The sequence below is a fragment of the Crotalus tigris genome, unplaced genomic scaffold (assembly GCF_016545835.1).
Source record: "Crotalus tigris isolate CLP2741 ecotype Arizona unplaced genomic scaffold, ASM1654583v1 scf7180000017933.3771270, whole genome shotgun sequence".
NCBI lineage: Eukaryota > Metazoa > Chordata > Lepidosauria > Squamata > Viperidae > Crotalus > Crotalus tigris.
This window is the reverse complement of record NW_024096726.1, coordinates 2,655,533-2,667,800: the sequence shown is the minus strand read 5'-3', so window position 1 is coordinate 2,667,800 and position 12,268 is coordinate 2,655,533.

Sequence of the window (12,268 nt, the reverse complement as noted above, 5' to 3'; positions counted from 1 at the left end):
AAAATAGACCACCTAAGCATTCTAGGGGAAATGATGTGGGGAGTCTGCTTACGTGTGGTAAACAGTCCCAGCAGAGGCTTATGGTCAGTGAAGACCGTGAAATGCCTGCCATATAGAAAATCGTGGAATTTTTTAATTCCAGCAACAACAGCCAGAGCCTCCCTGTCTATCTGAGCGTAGTTGCGCTCGGCAGAAGACAATGTTCTGGAGTAGTATGCAATAGGAACCTGAGTTCCATCAGACCTGAGGTGACTCAGGACAGCTCCAACCCCGTAGGGGGATGCATCACAAGCGATGCACACAGGAAGAGACTCGTTGAAATGTGCAAGAACACTGTTAGAAGTGAGCAAGGCCTTGACTTCTTTAAAGCAAGCCTCATGTGCTTGTGACCACAGCCACACAGCTTGTTTGTCTAGTATCCTGTGAAGAGGCTCAGCTACACTAGCTTTATGTGGAAGAAAAGAATTGTAGAAATTCAGGAGGCCTAAGAAGGCCTGAAGTTCGGCCTTGGACTTTGGCCTGGGTGCTTCTAAAATAGCAGTTAGTTTGGATTCAGCAGGATGAATCCCAGCAGCATCAATTTTGAATCCCAGAAATTCAGTAGAAGGCACCCCAATCTGGCATTTGTCTTTTCTGAGCTTGAGGCCTGATTTCCTGAATCTTAACAGGACAGCCCTAAGCCTTTCAGCTAGAATGTGTGTGGGGTCTCCTGCAATCAAGACATCGTCAAAGTAGGGGCAGACCCCTGGTATACCTCGTAGTGTGTTTTCCATTACGCTTTGGAAAATCCCAGGAGAGACATTCACTCCAAACTGTAGCCTTTTTACCTTAAAGGCTCCCCTGTGGGTCACAATGGTCTGAGCTATAGCAGCATCATCATCAACAGGCAGCTGTTGATACGCTTGAGCTAGGTCAAGCTTTGCAAAAACGCGCCCCCCCTTGAGGGAGGCCAGGATATGACTGACCACAGGAACAGTATAGGCATGTTGCTGCAATGCCTTTGAGTGTGCATTTGTAATCAGCACAAATGCGAATGTCCCCATTTGCCTTTAGAGGCTTGACAATGGGGGTCTCCCATGGGCTGGAATCAACAGGTTCTAGGATTCCTTGTTGGATTAGTTTGTCTAATTCAGTGTCAATCTTACTTTTTAAAGCAAAAGGGACCCTTCTTGCTTTAATCCTAATGGGAGTGACAGTGGGGTCTAGCTTTAAGGACACAGGTGGTCCTTTGAATGTGCCCAACTGGGGGCTGAAAACATCTGCAAATTCCTTGCAGACTTCCTGTAGGTCGAGTGTTTGTAAGCTGTTGAGTCCTGTGACGTGTATCCCCAGGGCCTCAAACCAATCGAGTCCTATGAGACTCGTTCTTTCACCCCCTACTACTAACAAGTCTAGTGGACCTTCAAAACTCTTGTATTGCACGTTAAGGGTGGCCTCCCCCTTAACACACCCTCTTGAGTTCTGAAAATCAGTTAATACAATATCAGAAGGCCTTAACTTGGCCTTAGTCCCACTACTGGAACAAATCTTCCTAAATGTATGCAATGAAATGATGGCAAGGGCAGACCCTGTGTCTAGTTCCATAGATAATGGAACCCCTTGTAGCTTCACGTTGAGTGACAGCTTTTTCTTCATGGGCTTGTGTGTGCCTGTCCTACAAATGTTTCTACTCGAAGCGCAAAAACCTACCCTATTCTGGCTGGGGACTCTGGTACCCTTCAGGCGTTCTTCTTGAGGTTGTCCCTTTCGTCGGCCCAGACACACAGCTGCAATGTGCCCTAGTTTGCCGCATGCCCGGCAGGTAGCGGAGCGGAACTTGCAGTCGGTTCTCCTGTGGCGACCTCCACAGCCGATGCACTTGAGCGGAGCTGAAGAGCTTTCCTTCTGAGTTTCTCCCTTCGCAGGGTGTAGACGTCGCTTCTTCGTCCGATTCCTCCTCGAGTTTCGTCGACGTCCTTCCTTGTGCACGACGCCACCTCTGCAACTGCTTCGTGATCGGCCGCGATGTTCCTTGACGGCGCCGCCTGCCTGCTTCTTCTGCGGTGACTTCCCTTAAGGCGTCTTGGAATGATAATTCTTCCTTTGCGAAAAGTCTCTGTTGTAGCTCGCGATGCCTTAACCCGCACACGAATCGGTCCCTCAGTCGTTCCTCGAGGTCCTTGAACTCGCAGGGCTTGGCGGCCTTCCGTAACGCGGCGATGTAATCCTTGGCTGACTCCCCGGACCGTTGATCCCTCTGCTCGAAGGTGTGGCGCCATGAGATAACGGACACCTTGGGGTGGAAGTGGTCCTTCAGCAGCTTCTTCAGGTCTGCGGAGCTTACAGACTCTACTGGAACAGGTGCTGCAAGGTTTTCTGCGATTTCGAAGGCGTCTTGGCCGCAAGCGCAAAGCAGGGTGGCAGCCTTCAAGCTATCTTCCCTCACTTGGTTTGCCTTGAAGTAGTTCTCCATTCTGGATACGTAGGACTCCCACCGCTCTGGATGTGGGACGTCGAATTCCGCAAGCCTTCCGATTTTCGCCATCTTCGGATCTTCAGGAGACGGGTCTATCAGCCAGCCTACCCCCGAATGCGCACTGGATTGGCGGGCAGCTGCTGAGTCAACACCGTTCCTCTTCCGCCGCTCAGGACTCCTTGGGTAAGCTTACACTTTTTCCTTTCCAGGTAGTGCAAGGCATCCCACCTTCGTCGCCAGTGTTGCGTCCTTGTCGGGAAAACAGACACGAGAAGCAGCTGGAGTTCTCAGTTTCTTTTATTCAGCGTTCAGCTTACAGGAAGATGGCTTCAGCCTCGCCCAAACGCCTCGCAGCCTCTTATATAGCCAACTCCCGGGTAAATGGGTTACTTTTCCCGCGCCAGCACCCGCGCATGCGCACGGCGCTGGCGACAGCCTGTCTGGTCCCGGGCAGCTTTGCACCTGCCCGGGACTGCCTGCAAACGCCCGAGCCGTTTGCAAGGCTCGGGACATAACAGCAGTATTAAGCAAAGTTTTGTAAATATCAAGCTACATTCTGTTGATTCACCACCGAGAACAATTATTGTAACTTTATCAGGTAACGGCAGCCATTAAGGGGCAGCAGACTTACAAATTGTCTTTTCATTGCACAAACCTAAGGTGAAGTACTTTTGGCCTCTTATCCTCTTTGAATGAATGGAAAAGTTGTTAAGTTTGGGATAGCAAAGAAGAATATCTGATAGTATCTTTGTATATGTTAGCATAAACTATGTGCTCATTTTGGTAACTCACTGAGAATCTATTTAATAACTATGGACCATGTTTGCCTTTCCTATAATAAATGCTGTTGGTCTAGTATCTGTTAAGTCTTCCTATCTGGTATTTGCTAAAATGTACATGGTAGAGGATCTAATTGTAAACTTCCATTTTTTTATCCAGTAGATCTCTCTGTCTGCCTGTTGACTGTCTCAAAACTAGCTCTCTGCACCCATCACAACTATCAAGCCATGGACAAAAAAGCATAAATCATCAACTGGTGGAGGCAGGCATTCTAGGTATAAAGGAACTCTAAATTTTTCCCCATAGGGAAAAGTAGTATTGGCCTTCCACCCTACTTTGTTCATCAGGAACAGAAGAGCTTTGGCTGAAATGGGCTCCTGTCTGAAAACTGAACTGAACTGAATTTAACATCATCTTATTTGTTGAGACAAAAGCACATTTTTTATTTGTAGGACGTTCACATAACTTCTGGCATTAAGTAAGTAAATAAATAAATATAAATAGTACAATATTAATTGATGGATGATTTTGACAGGCCATGGATTTAATCATCTATCAAAATCACTCCAGGCTTTGCTAAAATCTTTTTCCCTGCAGGTTTGTCCATTAAATGCAGGAATGAGTTTTGGTAGTGCTTTGTCTTTGTCTGTTCAAGCCTGATCATAGATAGATGATATTGATAGATGATAAATGATAGATGATGAAGATAGATAGATAGAAGATAGATAGATAGATAGATAGATAGATAGATAGATAGATAGATGATACTGTAGATAGATAGTTGTCTCTCTGATCAAAACTCTTGAATGCTTTGACCTGTGATCTAAACTAAATTTCCAAGCACTTAATATGAATATGTGTCTTGAATTATAAAAAGCATATAAAATCTTTAAAAAGTATCAAATCCCAGAAATGTTTTACTCCTTGTCTTCTACAACACTAAATAAAAATGTAAATGAAACTGGCTCTGTCCACAAGGGAACTGGAGTACTTAAAAAAAAAATACTGCCTGAAACTAGAGGAACATGAAATCCAGTCTGATCATACTTCAAATACCTCTCACCCTTCAAAAAACATCAGACTAGGACTTGAACTTTTCTATGGTCTATAAATATCAACGAACAACTGCTTTTGCAGAGGAAAAAGGAGAAACGTTGGAGTCATTTCTTTTTCTTTTTTGCAGTTCAACCTGCTCATGAGTAGTACTTTTGAATTACACTCAAGTGCAAGAATGTTCAGATGTGGCTACGGTTAGTTTTCCCAACTCACACATAAATAGACTCAAGCTCAGGAAGTGCCTTTAATCACTAAATAGCCCTGTGCTGTATACTAACATTTGAGCCATTCAGAATAAAAATAGTCCTTGGAATCTGAAAAATAAAGTTAAAGGTTAAGGTTCTTGTCATCTACACCCAGAAGGATTTTGTTTCCCTCCAAGGTCTATGGGAGCAGAAGGCAGATTGCGAAATTTTTCTCTTCCCCCTTCCTGAAAATCTCCACAGAAAAATAATGGCTCATTTTATATGCAGATTTCCCAGGTTTTTAAAGGGCAATTTACTGTCTGTGGTATTTAAAGTGATATCACGAATGGGAGGTTGTTCCCAGTAATCTACATTTTAATAGTGAAATTGCTATTGTAACACAAACATTCGGACTCCCTATATGATTTGCAGTTATTTGGAAAAGTGACTCTTAATAGAGAGTCAAAAGGACAGTGCATTTTATTACTGCTTGGGCAGCAGGAAGTTTATTGAAGTTAGATAGGGTGAGTTGGCATCTTCTCCTAGCCAGCGTCTGTTTTCAAAGCCCAATTTTGTTTTATTTATTAGATGTTATTTATTAAATTTTTATCCTGCCTTTATTACTTTATAAGTAACTCAAGGCAGTAAATATACATAACATTCCTTCTCTCTTCCTCTTTTCCCCACAACATCCGGATATCCTGTGAGGTGAGTTGGGCTGAGAGAGAATGACTGGCCTGAGTCACCCTGCTGGTTTTCATGCCTAAGGCAGGACTAGAACTCACAGTCTCCTGGTTTGTAGGCTAATATCTTAACTACTGCCCCAAACTGGCTCCCAATTCTTGAGCCCATCTACTCAGAAGCATCTATCTGTTTCTCATCATTTTCTTCCACTCCGTTGTGATATCTCTATAACTTTCATAGTTCCTACTTCTTTTTGTTTGGTCCTCACCATGATCTCACTCTTCTTAACCAAGACAGAGATTCAGTTACACATCCAGAAAGAATCCTGATAGAGGTTTACCATGGCCAGACAAGTCAACTGCTTTGGATACTGATTCTGTGCCTATTGCTTCTTTATTCTCATCTCAGGTCTCCTCTAAAGGGAAGAGGCTTGCTTGGCACTACTAATAATGGGAATCAAAGCAATGGAAGGGCTGACACTGTTTCCACCACTAAATGGACAGCATTGCTTATTTCCTGTTTTGTAGGATGGCTATGGATGCTACTGCTGGGACTGCTTGTTTCCCCTTGAGGTTAAGTACTTTAGCTGCATGTATCCAAAAAATAGACTTTGACTCCATGGAAACGGATCTTTTCCTCTCAGTGGAAAGTGGCTAAGCAGCTTCCTCTGCCTCCAGCATCTCCTTAGTAAGCATAGGTTACAACAACTTTCAAAGAAGAAGAAGAAGCATGACATTAAATACTATGTTAGTTTCTACATTGCCAGAAACTAATCTTCCAGAACAAGAAGTTTGTTTGTGTATTTTGAATGCGATTTGGATCAAAATATTCCTGGAGATTCACTTTTGGAAACAAACTTTCCTGGAAATATTCCTGAGGGAATATTGGAATGTTGCTCAGAAGAGATCACATGGTTTTGCAAGTTCTATTAAGAATGGCAAAAATGAATCTCTTTCCCTTTCAGAGAAATATTAGTAATAATTTCTTAATATCTTTTAGTCTACTTCCTTAAAAGTTAAGGTTGTATTTTTCCCATTTCAACCAGCAAGCAAGAATATATTCTGAACATTTTTAGGTGTTAAGACTTTGCAAGTATGTACAAGGTAGGGACATTCATTCTGTCCTTGCCTCTCCTCGCTTGCTAAATTTCTACATATCTAAATACTATAGCAGCAGAATTAAGTCAATATACCTCAATATATTTATGAAGGAGCTATTATGTTGATATGCATCAAGCAGAAATATATGAAATGCATCTATAGGAAGAAACTATCAAACTGTTGAATTTCTATGTAATAGCTATGGGGTTTTCTTGGTAAAATACTGGATTTACTTGACATTATATTCTCCCATGTTATCTTTGCTGTTGTTATATTGCTGCTGCTTGATAGACATCTGTTTGCAACTGGGATGACCTCCCCAACTTGGGTGACTTGGGTGACTCTGCTGGGTGTACATTCCTGTCATTCTTCACTTATCCCTCCTAGAAACAAATACATGCACACAAACACACACTGCCAGAATGAGGTAGCACAACAAGATCAATTTAAGCTATGGGTGCAGAGATTGTAACTTCTAGTCTAACGAATCTAATATTTTCATTTGAAATTAAAACTTTAATGATTGGGTGCATTTGAAATTGTTACAACTTTTAAAACCTTCCATCTCTCAAGCCTTTGGCTTGGTCTTACAATGAAACCAACAGTGTTGTTTTGTTATCACCATGCTTTTATTTGATTTTTTTTTTTAAATAAAAACTTCCTGCCCATTAATTCAGATAATGAAGCAGAAGTATTGCCAATATCAATGGCTTAGTGAGTATAAGAACCATATTCTCCTAATCAGTCTCAACTAATTTTTTTTCCCTAATAAGCAACATTAAAACAATAGATGGGTATAGTTTTGGTTAATAATTTTCTCCTGAGTTGTAAATGGAATTTATAAACATATTTGCTTGCTTATTTATGAGCATCTAAAACATCTCATCCTAAACCACTCAGTCAATTTATTACAGTCAAAGGCCACACATAATCAAACATCCAAATAAAACAAAACTAAGCAGAATCATCACAAGTGGACATAGCAATACATCACATCTTAAACCACTCTAATACCACACACACAAGCACTATATGTATTATATTGAAATAGTGCTTAAGAGAATTTCAAAAGCAGTGTATAAGAAAAGAAACCACACTATACTCACATAAAACATTTCAATCAAGATGCCCTATCCATGCTTGTCAGGGTCATCCTCTTCATATATCTTTACCTAAAGCAATGAATTTAAAAACAGAAAGTCACTGAACTTACAAAAGTAGTTTATCATTCATAAATAAAAGTAACCTCATCAGCTCCTGTTGTGGGGTTGTAGTTTTTGATTGCATGCAGAAAGAAACTTATTTTATAGTATTATTTTCTTGAAAGTGGGGAAAATAATTTCTTTCACCATTAACAGTCCTCCTCCACTGTACTGCTTCTGGTTCCATTTTTGTTAAGGAAACTAGACCTGTTGAAGAAATACAGAACTGGTGACAGGGAATGTTATATGCTAGCAAACACATTATGTTAGTTTTCTGTTTGAATAACAATTTTCTTCAGAGGGAATAGCTGACCTTTAAGAGAGACCTAAAGGTCAGCTATGCACAATAACTCTTAATTGTTGCTCTCTCATTTGTATTTCATGATAGAAATAATTATTTTTCTTGGAGTCACTAAAGAAGACTTGTTTTTACTTGATCCACAGATTCTCTAGTGTTATTATAAATTTTTGCTCTTTATGTACAGGAAATACTGTTAATTTCCGTCAAATCAAATTGTATTAATTTTTTTTAAAGGATCCTTTTCTTTCTTTTCTCCCTTTCCACGCTGTGTATTTCTATCATGATAAAAGTGCTGCAAAGTTTGTCTTCCACATAAAGATGCAGGCTTTACTTACACAAGATGAACCTCCCAAATCATCAAATAATATTGAGGGGTCCTTGGTGCTCTCTGAGCTTGCTTGTTTTCTTGCAGACATTTCATTGCCCTAACTAGATAATATCATCAGTGATAGCCAGGTTTACAGGTCTTTGTGAACATTGTCAGGATGGGATTTTTGGAAGGATGCTATTCCAGGCAAAAGATCTGCTGAGGGTCCTTGGTGCTTTCTGAGATTGATTTTTTTTTTTTTTTTAGTTTTGTTTTGTTTACAACTAGCAACTAGCACTGATGATTTGAGTAATGAAACATCTGCAAGAAGACAAGCAGGCTCAGAGAGCACCAAGGACCCCTCATTTCAACCCTGAGCTACAAACATTCTCCTTTATTGGTATCAAATAATACTGTCTGGCAAGGAGGGATTGCAATGGTGAACAATTTTAATGTATCCTTATTTAGGTGCTGCAGCTCTGAACTGAGAAATTCTATTTCAGGATAGCATACTCTGCTTTAAGAATGGCAGTTTACCAGGCCTTGTGGTTAAACAGGTTGTAATCCTCTCAGCTGGGCAGATTTTTAATTGTCCCACTTCCCATTTCTGATTGGGATGCTGGCATGATTAAATCCAAACGCAGCTTACCAGCTCTTGGGGCTTGGAAGGCAACAATGGCTTGACATCACACTGGTTTGATATCCGGCCCTAGGCTTAGCCACTCTAGTAACTGCTCATACTTCATTTAATTTTATTTATTTATAATTTTATTTATCATTCATACTGTTTATTTTTTAAAATAGTTCACTGCTTTGGTGCTTTATATTTTGACGCAGATTTTGTATGCTGTTTTTGTGATTTTTGTGCATTAATGCTGTATTCTGTTATGCCATTGAAAATAAATAAAATCAACAAGGAACACAGAAATAGAAGGAAACGATAGGAATGAATTCTCCTTTCTTTTCACAGAGAGGAGGATGAAATACAAATTTAGCTGCAGACTTCAAAGAATGGGATGTGGCACTCCATTAGAAACCAGCAAGCAAACTCTGATACTGACAGCTCTCACCTACCAGTCAGAAAATGCAAGTGCTAATTGCCTGTCAGTTTTCAATGAACCCTCGGGTTTTCAAACATTAAACATCCCTGATGCATAGCTGATAAAAGATGAAGAGATAAAAAGGCTGTTCATCTGGAAATGATTGATAGATGAGAGAGAGATTCAGGTTCTCTCTGTGCATGTTTGTATGAATTTGAGTATATGTGCAGTCAACCAACAAGAATAATAGCAAGGGAAACCTTACAGCTTCCCTTGTGAAAGTAAATATAATACCTTCTTTCATTGCATTAGGATGAATTAAATATGTTCACCATATGAATATGACAGTTTAAAATATTTTTGTAGAAATATTTGCTACATCCAATGCAAAGATAATTCCCTTTTATGACCCTATAATCCAGGGTTCTTAACCTTGGCAACTTTAAGACTTGTGGACTTCAACTCCCAGAATTCCTCAGCCAGCTGGCTGAGGAATTCTGGGAGTTGAAGTCCACAAGTCTTAAAGTTGCCAAGGTTGAGAACCCCTGCTTGAATAATCCCTTAATTTAGGATAGAGTCGGGGCAACAGGATGGAGCTGAGCATTTACTGGTCAGATGCCCTTCCTGACACCACGGCAGATAGGAGAAAAACATCTGCCATTATCTAGGATTTAACTCTCAACCTTCCGAGTCGGAGGTGAGCGTTTTCACACTAGGCCACCATGCTGCTCTCATCCAATTCAAACATACTAGGGGCAAATTCAATTACATCTAGGAATAACCATCCAGTTATAGTGGAGGATTTTCTGAAAACCAAAGAACTCAAAGCAGAGCTTAATCCTGCTTGCCTGACTGATCATTTGCTTCTCTCTTGCATTCTTGAACCCCATTCACTTCCGCACCTACAGGCTCTGGTGGCAGCAGTTTCTTGTTTCTTCATTATGTACTCCCTTTATTACTATTTCCTGTACTTTATATTTATTTAATTATTTGTTAGATTTATAGCTTGTCTTTTCTCCAAGAGTTCTAGATGGCTTACATGGGGCTTTTATTTCTCATAATTGCAATCCTGTAAGGTAGACTAGGCCAAGAGAAAATGAAGGATTGAAGTCACCCAGTGAATTGCTATGGATATGGATGGATGTGAGGTGACTCTTCCTAGGCCTGTTCTTGCACTTTAATCAATACCAGCATTTTATCTGCAAGCCGTGGTGCTAATTTGGAATGTGGGATTGCTGTTTGTCCCCTAAGATGCAATGTTTAGACACTTAGATGGCAACAATGCTCTGAGGAATTTTAAAATAACCTGTTGCTCATGACTGTCACTATGCCAGGAGCCATTCAAAGCTAACTCTTGCCTAATGTTCATCCCATTCAAATCAGTGGGATAACTTGATGATGACGATTAAAGAGCTATTGGTTTCATATAATATAGCATGTTTAATCTTGATCCAACCCAATGCAGATACAAATCAGGTAAGAACAGAAGTAGGATTCACTGCACTCATTGGAACTTCTGAATAAGTGAGTGCACATATCAAATCTATCCTCTAAAATGGGATCCCCAACCCCAACCCCTGGGCCGTGGTCCACTACCGGGCTGTGGCCTGTTCAGAATTGGACTGTGCAAATGGTTAGCTGGAGCGCATGCATGCACATGAAGCTCAACTTGCATAAGCGGTGGGCCGGCAGGCACTCATGTTTGGGCGCATGCACCAGCCCGCTGCTTGTGCAAGTTAAGTTGCACACATGCATGCCAGTATGCCACTCACACAAAGGTTCCCCTCTCCCTCTCCCCATTGGGCTGCCAAGCTGCAAAGGTTGGGGCTAAGCAAAATTTGAACTGAGGTTCAGCTCAATCTGTATTGCAGGAAATTATTTTATTTAATTCTAGATACCTAATGTTCTATGCACGTATACTCAATAAACGAGATACTGGCCCATATGCTAAGGCTCATCAGTCCAAATGATATGGTCAGTAATTATTTCTGAATTTACAGTTCAGTTCTATCTCACAGCACAAATGTCTTGCAAATTTATCACATCAGATTACAGATCATCATGGGTTGAAGCGATTCACCATTTCAAACGACAAGAATAGAATAGAATAATAACTTTATTATCACTTTGATTGTACACTAATCGGCATACATTAAAATGAAATTTCGTTGCATACAGCTCTCAAGGGTCACCATCTCCAATATACACTACATAAATATGACAGAAATAAATAAATACAAAATTATGCATATACCCACATACTGTATATTATATGACACAGAGAAACAACAGTCTAATTTGGATTATGTATACATGTGCATAGCGAAAAAAATGAAGAGAGAGAGAGAGAGAGAGAGAGAGAGAGAGAGAGATCACGTAAAGTGTTAATACCACTTTACAATGCTTTGGTAAGGCCACACTTGGAATACTGCATCCAGTTTTGGTCACCACAATGTAAAAAAGATGTTGAGACTCTAGAAAGTGTATAGAGAAAAAAAAACAAAGATGATTAGAGGACTGGAGGCTACAACTTACAAGGAATGGTTGGTGGAATTGGGTACGTCTAGTTTAATGAAGAGAAGAACAAGGGGGGACATGATAGCAGTGTTCCAATATCTCAGGGGCTGCCACAAAGAAGAGGGAGTCCAGCTATTCTCTAAAGCACCTGAAGGCAGGACAAGGAGCAACGGATGGAAACTAACCAAAGAGAGAAGTAACCTAGAACTAAGGAGAAATTTCCTGCCAGTTACAACAATTAATCAGTGGAACAACCTGCCTCCAGAAACTGTGAATGCTCCAACAATGGAAATCTTTAAGAAGAGATTGGACAGCCATTTGTCTGAAATGGTATAGGGCAGACATGTCAAACTCGTGACGTCACGTAACGTCGCACAACATATTGGGACAGTTTTGCCACTGCTGGCAATGGGGTGGGCGCGGCGTCCGGATGATGCGTCTGGCCCATGGGCCGGCAGTTTGACACCTCTGGTATAGGATTTCCTGCCTGAGCATGGGGTTGGACTAGATGACCTCCAAGATCCCTTCCAACTTTATTATTATTATCATTATTAGGCCAGCAGGTTGCAACCAATAACCAGCAGTTGCCAGAAGGAAACAAATCAGCTAAGTTGATTGGCCTGTTGTTTTGCCAGCAAGGA